Below are 15,310 nucleotides of genomic sequence, written 5' to 3' on the forward strand. Positions count from 1 at the left end.
CATCAAATGTATAATGGACTGGGGAGTTACTTTTTAACCTCAAGCCAAAGAAACTGGCATAGAAAGGACCAATTTTAATGGATGAGAAAAAGAAATACTTGGCAGAGGGATTAAATTATTCCCTCTTATTCATACATTGCATGACTTGGTAGCAGAAACAAAGCTACTGAAAATTTTCTCCTAGATTAGAGACTATTCCTAGAGATCTCTTTTTAGTTTAAATAAGGGTAACACAATGTTGGGCAGTGTTTTCCAAAACGTAGGATGAGAGCCCTTTTGCCCAGAATTACCAGGGGAGCGCTTGTTTAAAACCCAATTGTTCTGACACCATCCTAGACCTTAATCAGAATCTCTGGGGGATAGGAATGCTAGGAGTGTGTATTTTAACCAGACCCCAGATGATTATTACGTGTCCTCAAATTTGAGACCTATAGATTTAGGGAAATGAAATTTTACTAACATCATCTCTGTTTCCCAAATGTGCCTAGAGCCCTGAGGCTCTTGTTAAATAGAGTCCTGGGCCACTCCTCTGGAGATGCAGTTTCAGTAGGTCTGAGTCAAGGCCCTGGAATCTGTATGTTCCATAAAAGCCCCAGGTGATTGTTATGATGGGCAAGTTTGGGTAATTCTGATACAAGATGATTGCTTAGAGCATATCTCAGTTATACTTCATAAAAATAAAACTGACATTTATCAAGTCCTTACAACTAAACACTCTGTTGAATGTTTTACTGTGTTAGCTCACCTCAAACCAATCTTATGAGGTAGGTAGTTTTATGACACTTATTTTTTAGAACAGGAAGATAAAACTTTGCAAAAGTAACTCTAGGTCACATATCTAGTAAGTAGTGGAGACAGAATTTGAACTCAAGGCCCAGGAATCTAGGATTCCTGTTCATTCCCATGGGACTATCCTGTGTATCTTTATATATCAGACAACTGCCAGAACTGAGTCACTCTACCTTAGATTTTCTACTGTATTTATACCTGTCGATTTTCATTTTCTTGGTTTTGCAATTTTTTGAAACAAGGCTTAATACTCCAGGTCATAAAGCCTATTCCTCTTTGTTTTACGAAGTGTTTTTCTAACCAAAGCCTTATTTTTCGATTTTTATTAAAAAATTTTTTTTCTGTGTACAATATAATACCAAATTCACTTCTTTGTGGGACCACTGGAAGTTTCTGTACTATTAGCTTCTCCTTCAGTGACCTCGTTGACTCTGCTTCTATGTCACAGCACAGAACTCAGGATTATGACTGCCAAGGGACTAAAATGGATGCCACAAAATCTCCCTCTTAGCAGCTGGAACAAAAAAGCTTTGATCTTAGGTGTTCCTGATGTTTTTTTAAACTATGTCTATTGTTTGCACATAAATCTGAGTCAGACTGATCTCCTGAGCCATGAACTAATTTTGAAATCTGTTGAAGTTTGTAAAAAAACAATTCTCAGAAATCAACTTTCTGTGTATACACATTGCCTGGGACTGTGCTACTTCAGTGAATGGGTTGTGTCAGGGTTAGAGAGGGACATAGAGAGGTCTCAGTGGGAGGAGAAGGGAGTGGGTAAAGGGTGAAATTTTCCGTTATTCCAACTCTGAAGAAGAACATCATCCTCATTAACAGCTCATAGGAAATGAAACATATCTAAACTGCAGGGATTATGGTTTAAACAGGAAAAAGAAAGGTTTGTAACTGATCCAATTAGAGATTATTTGACGTCTCAGCCAACACAACATGATGGGACTAACTCAAATGTATAATAATTACATATGTCTATGGAACAAGCTGCAGACAAAGGTTATGGGCTTTCAGGGCACAAGCTCTCTCAGATAACCCTTGCAGTGTCTGAACAGAATGTACACTAACCAGAAAGGAAGATCGATGAATCCTTTTAGGCAGGTGACTATTCCCAACTATACATGATTTGTAACATAATCCAGAAATGTGTATTCCCAGTCTGAATTTATTTTTCCTACCTTCCTCTGTTTTGCTCTTATGAGTAATTCCTGCTCTTAGAGAAGGCTCTTCTCACCCTTTTTCTGATAACCTTTGATATTTCTATGTAGGTAGAAGGATACCTCATGACAGTTATATTTGAATGGCAATTGTTTTACTTGTCCTAGATGGGGAAATTTGTGTTCCCCAGGTAGGATGGTCTGTCTCAAGATACAGCCAGATGTGACCCAATGTGGAGAATGAAGCCCATCTGTGAAGAGTCAGAACTTGGGTCCAAAGAGCTGTACAATCGGGTAGGCAGGTCTGGGGAAAGGGGCTTCCCACACCCCGACTCAACCTGAAGTCTAACAGGCTTCTAAAGGCCAGCCACGCCATGCTGTCCTTATATACTTTTACATTTATTTAATAAACATCTATAAAGAGCTTACTGTGTGCAAGGCACCATTCTAATCACTTTACAAAGACTCACCCATGGAATTCTCATGATAACCCCTTGAGAGTAATGCTCTTATGATCTCCACCACACAGAGGAGGGGAACAAAGGCATTTGCTCAAAGTCAGCCAGCCAGGAAGTAGTAGAGCCAGGCTAGGAGGTAGGTTCCTGAGTCCACTCTCTTCTTTAGCCGTATCCTGTGCTGTTCCCAAGAAAAGCCTAACATGAGATAATGGGCCATGTCATGTCAGTGAAGAGTCAGACAGGAGCAAGTGGCACTCAGAAGTCCAGGCTAAACGGGGCATAAAGAAAGTCTAAGGAAAGGTGGCCAGGCGTGGTGGCTCATGTCTGTAATCCCAGTACATTGGCAGGCCAAGGCAGGCGGATCACCTGAGGTCAGGAGTTTGAGACCAGCCGGGCCAACATGGTGAAACCCTGTCTCTACCAAAAATACAAAAATTAGCTGGGTGTGGTGGCGGGCGTCTGTAATCCCAGCAGCTCGGGAGGCTGGGGCAGGAGAATTGCTTGAACCCAGTATGCGGAGGTTGCAGTGAGCCGAGATTACGCTACTGCACTCCAGCCTGTGCAAGAAGAATGAAACAAGGAAAGGAAAGGAAAGGGAAAGGGAAAGGAGAAAGGAAGAAAGGAAGAAAGAAAGAAAGTCCAACTAAAGGTAGGAACAGCACTTAGGCTATCAGGGTCAGAATAGCCTGGGGTCGGGAAGGAGGCTCTGAACCAGGGGTGGTTGCCTGGTGGGGCATATATATTCAAAGGATCATTCTTGTTTCTGATTTGTCATAAAATATGCATATGGCTAAACATACTCTTTTGATTAAAAAATCCATTCATTCACCTATTTACTCATTTATTCACTCATGTGCTCATCATTTATCTGTCAGTCATCCAACAAACATTTACTGAGTATGTCTTACGCGTCAAGAACTTTGCTGAATGCCAGGGGAGAAAATAATAAACCATAGACCATACACTACAATTTTAAGATTTAATAATATCCCTAACTGAAAGTACAAGTTCCTTCTGAGAAGCCCAGTGAATAATTTACATTCAAACTTGTTTAAAAATGAACGAATGCTAGATTGTAAGTTAGAAAGGAATACGTTTGTCCATGATCTAGTAGTAATGCACGTTCAATGTGGATCTTCACCATTTTAATTGAATAAGTCAGTGTTTCCCTATTGCTAAACTGATATTAAAAATAAAAAATAACAGGAGATGAAAATATAAATTTTGACTTCAAATTCCTTAAAAAGAAAAAAGAAAACTATAGGTACTATTTGAACCATACATTTAAACTCCAAATCAACATTATTGCTTAAGCAATTGTTCTTTTATGAAAAAGGATACATTGATTTTTATGTCATTAGTAGGGTATAGCTTTTTAATAGACAAGGTAAATAAGTAGGCAATTTAAATCAAGGTGTCCATTAAATAAATTGGGTAAATTAGGATTTACTTTAGATTTGTGGTTCTCAAATATTTTGGTCACAACACCATTTTCCAAGTCTTAAAAATCATTCAGGACTCTAAAGAGCTTTCATTTCTGGGGATTATATTTATCAGCAGTTATGATATCAGAAATAAAACCGAATTTTAAAAATATTTGATTGATTCAAAAGAACAATAAGCCAATTGCATGTTGACCTAATTAACATATTTACGACAAATGTGTTTTCTAAAACAAAAACATTTAGTGATAAGCGTGGCATTGTTTTACATCTTTAACATCTCTTGACTGTCAGCTGGATTCTCATGTTTGTTTTTGCTTTCAATCTGTTACAATATGCTATTCGGGTTGAAAAAATTCAAACTTCACAGAGACATATAGTTGAAAAGGAGACAAGCATTTAGGTAGCCTTTTATAACTGTGGATAGCCTTCTTTGACATAACATCAAATTTCAACAGGCAGTAGTTTCTGAAAGGTAAGCTTCATTGTGGGATGTGAAATGATTAACAGTGAACTTTTGGTACTCTGTAACATTAAAATCCACGGGTCTATCTTGCACTTTGAATAGATCTTTACCCATGTATATTTTTTACAAGATTACATATTGGTAAATATAAATTCAAATATTGATATCAAAAAGTAAATGATATTAAAAAAATCACATTTTTGACTGGGCACAGTGGCTCACACCTGTAATCCCAGCACTTTGGGAGGCTGAGGCAGGCAGATCATTTGAGTTTGAGACAGCCAGGCCAAGATGGTGAAAACCCGTCTCTACTAAAAATATAAAATTAGCCGGGTGTGGTGGTGGGCACCTGTAATCCCAGCTACTGGGGAGGCTGAGGCAGGAGAATTGCTTGAACCTGGGAGGTGGAGGTTGCAGTGAGCTGAGATCACTCCACTGCACTCTAGCCTGGGTAACAAAGCAAGACTCCGTCTCAACAACAACAAAAAAATCACATTTATGAATACCCATAAATCTCATAAAAATGTCTTCAAGCATTGTGAAGCGGACAAATTCACAGTGGAAGATAAAAGTTTTCCAAAATTCTAATCTCTTACAAGTTGAAACTTTATTATTAGCACAAAACACAAAATCAGCAACATTAGCAAAAAATGTTAGTCCTGGCAGTGACAGGCTACTTTGTTAATTTTCCAGAAAATATCTGCCAAAATACCCCACTGAATAACCACAGTTTGTATTTTCTTTGTTCATTCAAGTAAAAATGGTGTCCTGTAAATAAAGCAGCTAGCTCAGCTTGCAACCCAAATTGATTTTCCTGAGACAACCATCTTCCTTCAGGATGCAGCAGAAGTGAAATTCACTGAGTTGCTGTAATATTGGAAATTGTTCCTGCTGTAACATCTTTTATTTACTTTTCATCCAGCAGGCATTCAGCAATATTTGACTTTAAAATTGTAAAAGCTCTCTCAGTTATTGGTTATGCTCTTATGGTTAATGCAATATGACTATTTATCCTAGAAGATGCTTCAGGGAGTTTTCATTTCTAGTTCAAAAATTTGTAACAAATCATTTTTGGCATTTAAAGAGCTCATCAAGTCTACAATTAAAATATTCAATTTTCCTTCTTTAAACTATGAGTCATTGCCCTCAAAACTGACCACAACTTAACTGACACACTATATCATCTGAAATTTTTCTTTTTCATAAGACCCACTATGGCAAATTATTAACATCTAAAAAGTGAGGGAAACATAGTTTTCATCATTTGTTTGTTTCATTTAAAGTTTTGCATGATTTCTTTAGAAAGTCAGAATTCTCTGTTACGTCAGTTTTCACATTTTTCGGTATCTTTAGACACAGATGGTACAACTGTGGGTTGAGAAAGCAAGTCTTCTAATTTCCCTTTTGTAGACCAATAATCTTTCCTTAAATACAAGAAAAATATACTATAATTTAAAAATTCTGTATTAAAGATTATCGGACTGTAAAGTAAGTTTTAGATATAATTTAAAACATAAAAGTTTTCATAAGATTTAAAAATTGTTATAAAATTGCATGCATAATATGATCCCATTTATACAGAATTATGTGTGTGTGTATATAAACATAGAAAATTTATGCTGAACGTTCACTGACATGTTCATGGTGATAATCTCTGAGAGGTGGGAATTTAGCCATTTTTGCTTTCTTCCTTTATACCTTGAGTATTGCCTAGGTTTTCACATGTATTATTTAGAGCATTTTAAAAGACATTTTCCTTGTTTGTTGCAGGGAGGGAAGCCTGTTCCCTACGGTGAGCAGTCATTGTGCAAATACCTTGGCGGATGTTATAACTGCCCTAATGCATGCCGCCTTGTGATGTGATGTGGTCAGGATGAGTGCGACTAGTCAGATGATTTGATAAGTTTGTGTGGAAGTGATTTGGGAGAGAAAATTGTCCATGCTAATCAGAGTCTGCAAACGTGGATGTGAATGCCAAAACATGAATATTCTAATTTAACTTATTAAGAGAACTATAACTGTCATAGCCTGCTGGATTATCAACTCATTGTCTTCCAAATCACAGAACTGATTAGAGAAAACAAACTTTAGAGTTACAGAATGCCAGAATTGGAAAAGAACTTAGAGATCATCTGGCTTACTTCTATCATATTACAGATGAGAAAACTGGGCCCCAGGAAGAAGAAGTATGTCTTCCAGGTCGCGTGGAAATTTAAAACTCTGTGTGTGTGTGTGTGTGTGTGTGTGTGTGTGTGTGTGTGTGTGTGGTGAGGAGCAGCGTCATTTGGGAGGCCTGACACCAAGTCCACATTGGAGCCATGATTTATCAGCCTTGGAGGAATAGTGACCCACCCCTGACTCTCCATGTCTCCCTTATCGACATCTCCAAAATTTTCTGTAAGCTTCCTGTCACAATTTCCAAGATAGCTGCTTATCCTGGTGTCATTACATTTTACTATATAAGTTTCCTGTTTCCTTCAGAGGGGCCACTTCATTCTCACATATGCTATCTAAACCTTAAGGCAGATGGAACAGCAATGTACGCTGTGTTCATGCTTATTAGTATCAACTGCAGACTAAATCTTATGTGCAGACTCCAGGGATCAGTCTCTGTTGAACACATTCTCTATTCTTTTAGTGTATTTACTGTAAGGATCATTAGACAGAGCAGCAGTAGCCTGTGGACTGTGAGCAATGGACTGGGAGAAAATGAAGGTTGACACTCAAAAGTCTATTGAAGGTACATTCATTGCCCCCAAAATTGCTTAAACCTACAAAATGTAACGCCAGGTTCAACTGAATGTGGCTGCTTAGCAATCTCAAAATCATTTTGGAAACAGTTGGGGTACACATTCGGATTGTTCAGAGAAACAGAACTACTAGGGGGGTAAAGAGAAGAGGAGAGAGAGAGACAGACTGCACACCTGGCTTTTTCACGTTCTTGTATTTGCTCCCCAGTCTGTCCTCAGCCCTGACCATCAAAATCCTACTTCCTGACGAAGCAGCTCAAATACCAAATCCATCCAAAATCTTTACAAATGTTCAAATCTAAAATAACATGTTATTCATCTGTGTTTCCCAGAAGAATAGGTTTCTTAATGATTCTACAAAACAAAAACGAAAAACATTCTCCCTTATACATAGGTCTTTTAAAATGCATTCTTCTGGATGTAAGCATCCTGAGGACAGGGAGCATCCCTACATCTTCACAGCACAGGCACTCACATATTCAGTTCACTGCAGAGCTAGAGAAACAGGGAAGTGGAACAATTTCTCAAGGTCACCCCACAGGACAAGAATACTTAGAGATAAGGCAAAGTCTTGTTGTAATTATCTACCCCCCTACTACTCCTGCACTGTGCCGTCTGGGGTCACCTCATCCCCACCTGTACATCCAGGCTGTATGATTCTGGCCTTAGCTGAATGAATATAAGGGGTGCAAAATCAATTTATTAGCTCAGCCTGAGTTCAGCTAACTTTGCTCTTGCCTTGGACTCATAAGTCCAGACCTTGAAGGGCTAGATTTTCTGCCCTTCAGCACACGCCCTCATAGCTGAGGTGAAACAATTATGAGCTTATAAGAGTTTCACGAGACCACGGCCTTGGGTAGGGACTGAAGCTGTGGGCTCAGGAGTCAAGAGATCTGCATATGAGTTCTAAATGTTACTCCCACCAGCTAAGGAACTTGGTTAATTACGCAACTTCCCCTAGCATCTATTTCGCCATCTGCAAAGTAAGAATTATTAATACAATGCAGTTTGTAAGGTTTAGTGAGGAAGACATGAGATGCAGTTTGTGAAAGTGCTTTACAACATTGCTACAGATCTCAGTTATTCTTGAGATCAGGTCCCCCATGGACTTCTCACTCCAGCCCTTCTGCCCCAGAAACACTTTAAATGAGGGGCCTGGTCCCAATACACCAACCTTTCAACTAGGGCCAGATTAAGACCTTTATATAAACTAATGTTAAGTGTAAGGAATTATAACACAACATTCTTATATTTCCTAGGACAATAGCTTTGAGGATATTTTTGAAACAGAACATTCTTTCAATAGGATACTCAAGGCCCCTGTTTTGCTGCCCCAGGCACATTGTGGCATCAGCCTAGTGGTGAGCCAGCATGGCCTTCCTCTCGCTTTCATGACCTGAGGCCTGGCTTTCTCCTGACTGAATCAGCTGAAGCCCTCATCCCTGACTACCCTGGTCTGACTCACTTGTTCTAGAAATGATGAGGTAGGAGAAAAGATCAGCAAATGGCATGGTCTAGATGGAAACAGAGTTCTTACCTTGACATCAGTCATTTGAGAGAGGGCAAGCCAGTCAGGTGAGATGAGAGCAGATGGCTCATACTTGGAGTAACTCTGGTTGAGTGAGGCAGAACTGTTTTCTCTAGGTGAGATCTGAGAGTTGGGTATGCATCTTCTGTGCCAGAAGGCACGATCAGCTATTCCAATTCAGAAAAGTTATGTTTTGCTACTTACCCTTCCTCTCCTGTGTTGCCTCTTTTCTCATGACTGGAGCATTTTAGCAGATGGGAACACTGGATCCTCCAGGTACCTGGCCTTACTGCCTTTATAGACATCCGCCAATCCCTTCACTCCTTAAGTTATGGCCTTAACTCCTCTTACCCACTGATATGGTTTGGCTCTGTCTCCACCCAAATTTCACCTTGAATTGTAATAATTGCCACTGTCAAAGCCAGGACCAGGTGGAGATAATTGAATCATGGTGGAAGTTCTTCCTGTGCTATTCTTGTGATAGTGAGTCCTCACAAGATACGATAGTTTTATAAGGGGCCTCCCCCTTCGCTCGACACTCATTCTTTCTCCTGCCACCCTGTGAGGAGGTGCCTTCTGCCATGGTTGTAAGTTTCCTGAGGCCTCCTCAGCCATGTGGAACTTTATAAATTGCCCAGTCTCAGGTATGCCCTTATAGCAGCATGAGAACAGATTAATATACCCATTTATGCCCAGTCTGAAAGAGCTTTCAAATAACCTTGGCTCAAGGTAAAGCTAATCTTTATAACTTAAGCTTCAGTTTCTCCTCCAGGAATCCTGTTATGATTCCTTAATATGGAGTGAGGGTTCTGTCTCCACCTCTCATATCACTTTTTGCATATTTCTTATGTAGCATTAGATGCACTGTAATTGCTAGTCTATTTATTTGCATGCCTAATTAAACTAAGGACTTTTTCATTAAAATAAAAGATTCCATTATACTGAGGGATGGAACTATTACCCCAGAGTAGGCTCAGAGGACATCAGGAATTCTAAGTCACCAAAGAGATCAAACTGATGGGTGACAATACAGACATATATACACAAGCTCTTCCAAATACTTCCATATTACTTAGGTGCTTGCCAATCCTGGAGAAAGGGAAATCCATATTATCCGTAGGTCTTGACTACATGTGGACAGGGGGGTTCATCAGCATGGCAAAGTGCCAAATGCTAAAAGAAATCGGCCCATGGACTATGACGTAGAAATAAATTATGTAGATAGTCGTTGCTTTCTTATTTTCTTTTCACTTGCCTGCCATGCTGTGATTTAGCATTTATGAGCTCTGCAGTGAATCAGTGTTTTAAGAAAATAGATCCTTTTTCTCTTGACTCTAAGGTTACATAGAAATTTGTTATGCAATAAAAACAACATTAACATTCTCTGAAAATATTCCCGTGGAACATACCTTCTAGGGCTCTCCAAAAGCTCCAAAGAAGTGTTTCAAAATTTTTCCTTTAAAGAACAACTTGAGTCTAGCACCTCTCAGAGGAAATGCCAGCCTCAATTTTTCTTGGCTTAATTTCATTTCAAAAATAGTACACTTTCTTCTTCCTCCTCTCAAGCTCTGCTCCCTAGTCCTAGGAATAAAAGGAGTCCCAGCAAAGCAGCTGCATTTCATAGATAATAAAGGTAAGAGCAAAAGTAATGATATTGAAGACAAAAGTACATTAGAGAGAAACGACAAAACCAGTGACTAATTCTTTAAAAAATGCTAATAACTAAAACTTTGAAAGTACTGATGAATGAGAGGAGAGGGAGAGAGAGAGCAGGTAAATAGTAGAAATAAAAAAATGACTTTAACTACATATATAGAAAGAATACCAAGAATAAAATAATTTGAACAAATTTTTTGCCAATAAATTAGAGAAGTTAGATAAACCATTTTCTAGGTAACATGCTAGCAAAAATAATTCAAAGAAAAAAATCACAGAACCAAACAGACTTAAAAATATTAAAGACAATCTATAAAGGAATTTTAAAAACTGCCCATGGGTTCGGGAAAGAGTGCTGAAACAGTTTTACAAGTGAGATCTACCAACTGTTAATGGACCAGATTCCTGTCATGTAGGAATTATACCTTAGATTCTTATGCTGCAATGTCATAGATATGTGTCTCTCACCTTCATTAGGCCTCATCTTCCATCTATCAAGGTATAAATTTATCCATGTATAAGGCTGGCTTATACATTCTGTCCTAGAAATGTGTTCTAGATCTTCTCTAGGACAAGGAGGGACCTTCTACTCTATGGTGGAACACACAGATCCTAGAAGAGACCACGTTTGGGGATTTTTCCCCTGCTAACAAACAAACAAACAAGAGAAACAGGAGAAAAAAACCCAAAACCTGGTCTGTTCTAGGATCTGTGTGTTTCCTTAAAGTCTTAGTTTGATTATGTCACAGGTAGTGTGAGTGACTCCATTTTGGTTTGTTCTGCTCTGTTGGGGCCTTGTGCATGAGTTCAGTCGAAAACAATGGCCTCCCATAATTTTGTTAAAAAACTCCCCTTTTTGGTCAGGTTCTCACTTACGTGAGAGTGTGACCAAAACTTAGGGCTTTTGTGTCACTCTTAGTTACCATCATTTTGGGTTTCTGGTCTCAGCATGTCATTCACAGGTTACAGTGCCCTCATGGTCACACATTTCTTTCAACTCTTGTCATTCCAGTTGGAGAGATCATTTGACTTTCTAGAGATGGCTGCATGCAAAAATTTAAATCTTTTGAGAGAATACAGCATACCAGGGAGACTACTATTATGAATATCAGGAGCATAACATGAATAGTTACCCAAGATCCCCACAGACCAAACCACCTAAAATTAAATAGATCAAAGAATAAGCTAGATAAAGGGTCTGCCTGCTTAACTAAGCAGTCTCTTCATTAATCCCCTACAGCTGAATCTCTGTAATATCTGATGTGATGTATTTCTCCACAAGTGCCAGCAGCTGCACAGATACTTCTCTGTTTAGCCAGTAAGTAATCTACAGCAATTCTATTATTTAGCATAATTTTCACAAGAGAATTTAAAGTCTGTTTTGCAACCATAGCCTTTACAATAGAATCTGCTATAGAGCTTATTATGAGGGATACATTTCTAATCATTGTCTCTTTTACCCCAAACCATGGGGGAAAAGGACCTAATAAATAATGCCTTTCTAGAAGAGTGAGGACCTCTTGGCATTGTTCTCTTTAACCCATGATGTGGGTTAAGAAGAGTGAACCAATGTGTTGTTTCTGACTGATTATGAGGCCACATATGTATCTTTAAAATTTCTTACCTTCATTGGGCCTCATCTTCCATCTATCAAGGTATAAGCTTATCCATGTATAAGGCTGGCTTCAAAATCCTTCACAAATAAAAGTATACACAATTAGTGCACACAACAGACCTCCTTTTCACTTCTATTGTTCATAGAAGCATAAGCAAGGGAAAAAATAGTCAAAGATGAGAGTCTCATGATAGTAGAGAAGTCTTGATGCATGATCTTGGGAAAAAGCTGTTCATATCAAGGATGCAATCTTCTTCTGGGGAGAAACTTCCTTGATTAGCTTTCCCTTAAGGGTTCCAATGGGTATAGTTTCAAGGGTGTGGATGAACCCGTCTCAGCTGTGAAATTATTAGCCCAAGGTTCAAGGTCCTGAAGTTTTGCTGCAGTGTGGATGCCAAGGGCATTCTTTCTCTGAGGTTCTCAGAAGATCCGATCTTCAGGTTCTAAATTATGAAGGGGTTGATGGTCCTCAGTAAGTGAACAATGAAATGCTTTCTTTACCTGGTGAAAATACATGGTGGTATAATAATCTACTGTTATAACGTCAGCCCTCTTGCATGGGAAAGCTTTTATACAACCAGAAAACATGCACTGAAAATTTCAACTCAATGAAATCCCTCTATAAATGTCTGAATGGCCCGTCAAGTAGCCAAATGTACCCAAAGCTTTGTCTTCCAAGGAATATGGGTTTCACAAACCAAACATTGGTCATAAACTATTTTAGCAATTTAGAAATCACCACACCAATATATATTTAATTTGGATCATTTTATGTTTTCCATGATGAGTCACACAATGCAGAACTTTTAATAACAAAAGTTTTGAGGACTCAGAAAGGACAAGGCAGCCCTCGTGGTTCTCTGTGAGCCCATGCTTAATGTTGGACTTATGTTCTCTTGAATACCAGTTGTTTATCCAATTTAGGTGCATAGCACTGATAACTAATGGATTATCATAGGTAATTTGACTTAGACCACGGAGTTCATTTAAACTGTATATCTAAACAAGTTCAGTATTGGTTGATTTAGCATGAAAGTCTGGCAAAGTATTTTCTTGGTATTCAATTAATTTTTGTTCTACCTGGGTTAGTGATTTTATAAACCAGTCAGTCTTTTCATTAAAGTTATAGGAATTCTTACCTGTATTCAAGAGTGCTTTTCAGGGTCCTTTCCATCCTTTCATAAACCTCCTAAAATATATCATATTCTAGGATTTTCAGTGCTTGTGAAGTTTTCAGAAACTGCATCAGAATTAAGCAATTAACTGTGGAAATGACTTTAAACAGTCATAAAAACAAAATTGACATGGAAATTTGGTTATTTCTGTGATCTACAATAACTAACATAATACCTGATATGGTTTGGCTCTGTGTCCCCACCCTAATCTCATCTTGAATTGTACTCCAATAATTCCCATGTGTTGTGGGAGGGTCTCAGTGGGAGATAACTGAATCATGGGGGTGGTTTCCCCCATACTATTGTCATGGTAGTGAATAAGTCTCACAAGATCTGATGGTTTTATCTGGGGTTTCCACTTTTGCATCTTCCTCATTCTCTGTTTGCCTGCTGCCATCCATGTAAGACAGGACTTGCTCCTTCTTGCCTTCCACCATGATTGTGAGGCTTCCCCAGCCATGTGGAGCTGTAAGTCCAATGAAACCTCTTTCTTTTGTAAATTGCCCAGTCTCAGGTATGTCTTTATCAGCAGCTTGAAAATGGACTAACATAATAACCATAATTATGATTGATAGTATATATTTAGTCATATTAGAATTTTAGAAATCCCATACAATTTTGGAACATATATTAACATTCACTAAAATATAACCTGAAGAAAAGTAAACATTATTTTTTATTTTGACAATACTTCCCATGTAACTTAACAGGTCAAATAATCCTGTTTACCTATCTTTTGGATGCTTCAGGGGCCCTCTGTATTATCCCAAAGTTAGAGGTTGGAAAAGACAATTTTGAAGCTGAAATTTGATTTTGGGAAGCCTGTCAAATATATTAAAGATTTCAAACACTTGATATAATAAAATAGAATTCCAGGTCACCATAAGTCATTTATTTTGCCAAAATAATGACTCAAAAACTTTAAAAAGGCAAAAACTTTTACTTATTGATAGAGGGAACATTTAGCTTTCCAATCTGTCTCTTGTCTTTCCCTTCTTTTTCCTGTAGTTTATTTAAAAGGCAAGCAAAAATCTTTCATTATCCTTTAATATTAGATGAAAATCTTGTTCAAGAGAGAAAGCCAAATTTCACCCTTGCATTAGTGTACTCTTAATGTCAACCCCAATCTTTAATAAAACTTTACAGACAAATCTGTCCAAACTTAATCAGTTTTTTTTACAATAGCTGCAAAGAAAATTAAATACCTAGGAACTAATTTAACCAAAGAAGTGAAATATTTCCACAATAAAAATTATAAAACACTGGTGAATGAAATTGAAGAGGTCACATAGAAAAATGGAGAGATACTCATTGTTCATAGATTGGAAGAACCAATTATATTTAAATGTCCATACTACCCAAACCAATCTAGAGATTCAATGTAATCCTTATCAAAATACCAATGACATTCCTCACAAAACAAAAGAAACAATCTGAAAAATTTTAAGGAACTGCAAAAGATCCAGGATAGCCAAAACTATTCCGAGCAAAAAGAACAAAACTGTAGGAATCACTTTACCAATTCAAATTATACTACAGAGCTATAGTAACCAAAACAGCATGGTACTGGCATAGAAACAGACACATAAACCAGTGAAGCAGAATAGAGAACCCTGAAACAAATCTATACATCTTTAGTGAACTTGTTTTTGACAAAGTCTCCAAAAGCATACATTGAGGAAAGGACGGTCTCAATAAATGGTGCTGGGGAAACTAGATATCCATATGTGGAAGAATGAAAGTAAACACTTATCTCTTGCCATATACAAAAATAAAATGATTAAAGATTTAAATATAAAACCTTATACAAAGAAACTCGTACAAGAAAACACTGGAGAAAATCTCCAGGACATTGATCTGGGGAAAAATTTTCTTAAGTAATGCCCACAAGCACAGACAACCAAAGCAAAAATGGACAAATGGAATCACATCAAGTTAAAAAGGTTCTGCAGAGTGAAGGAAACAATAAAATGAAGAGACAACCCACACAATGGGAGAACATATTTACAAAGCCCATTTGACAAGGGATTAATAACCAGAATATATAACAAGCACAAACAACTCAATAGAAAAAGAATCTAATAATCTGATTTAAAAATGGACAAAATATTTGAATAGACATTTTTCAAAAGACGACATGCTAATAGCAAACAGTTATATGAAATGGTGCTCAACATCACTGATCATCAGAGAAGCGCAAATCAAAACTGCAATGAGATATCATCTCACCCCAGTTAAAATGGCTTTTATCCAAAAGACAGACAA

The sequence above is a fragment of the Nomascus leucogenys genome, chromosome 18, assembly GCF_006542625.1.
Source record: "Nomascus leucogenys isolate Asia chromosome 18, Asia_NLE_v1, whole genome shotgun sequence".
In the NCBI taxonomy this organism is placed as follows: domain Eukaryota; kingdom Metazoa; phylum Chordata; class Mammalia; order Primates; family Hylobatidae; genus Nomascus; species Nomascus leucogenys.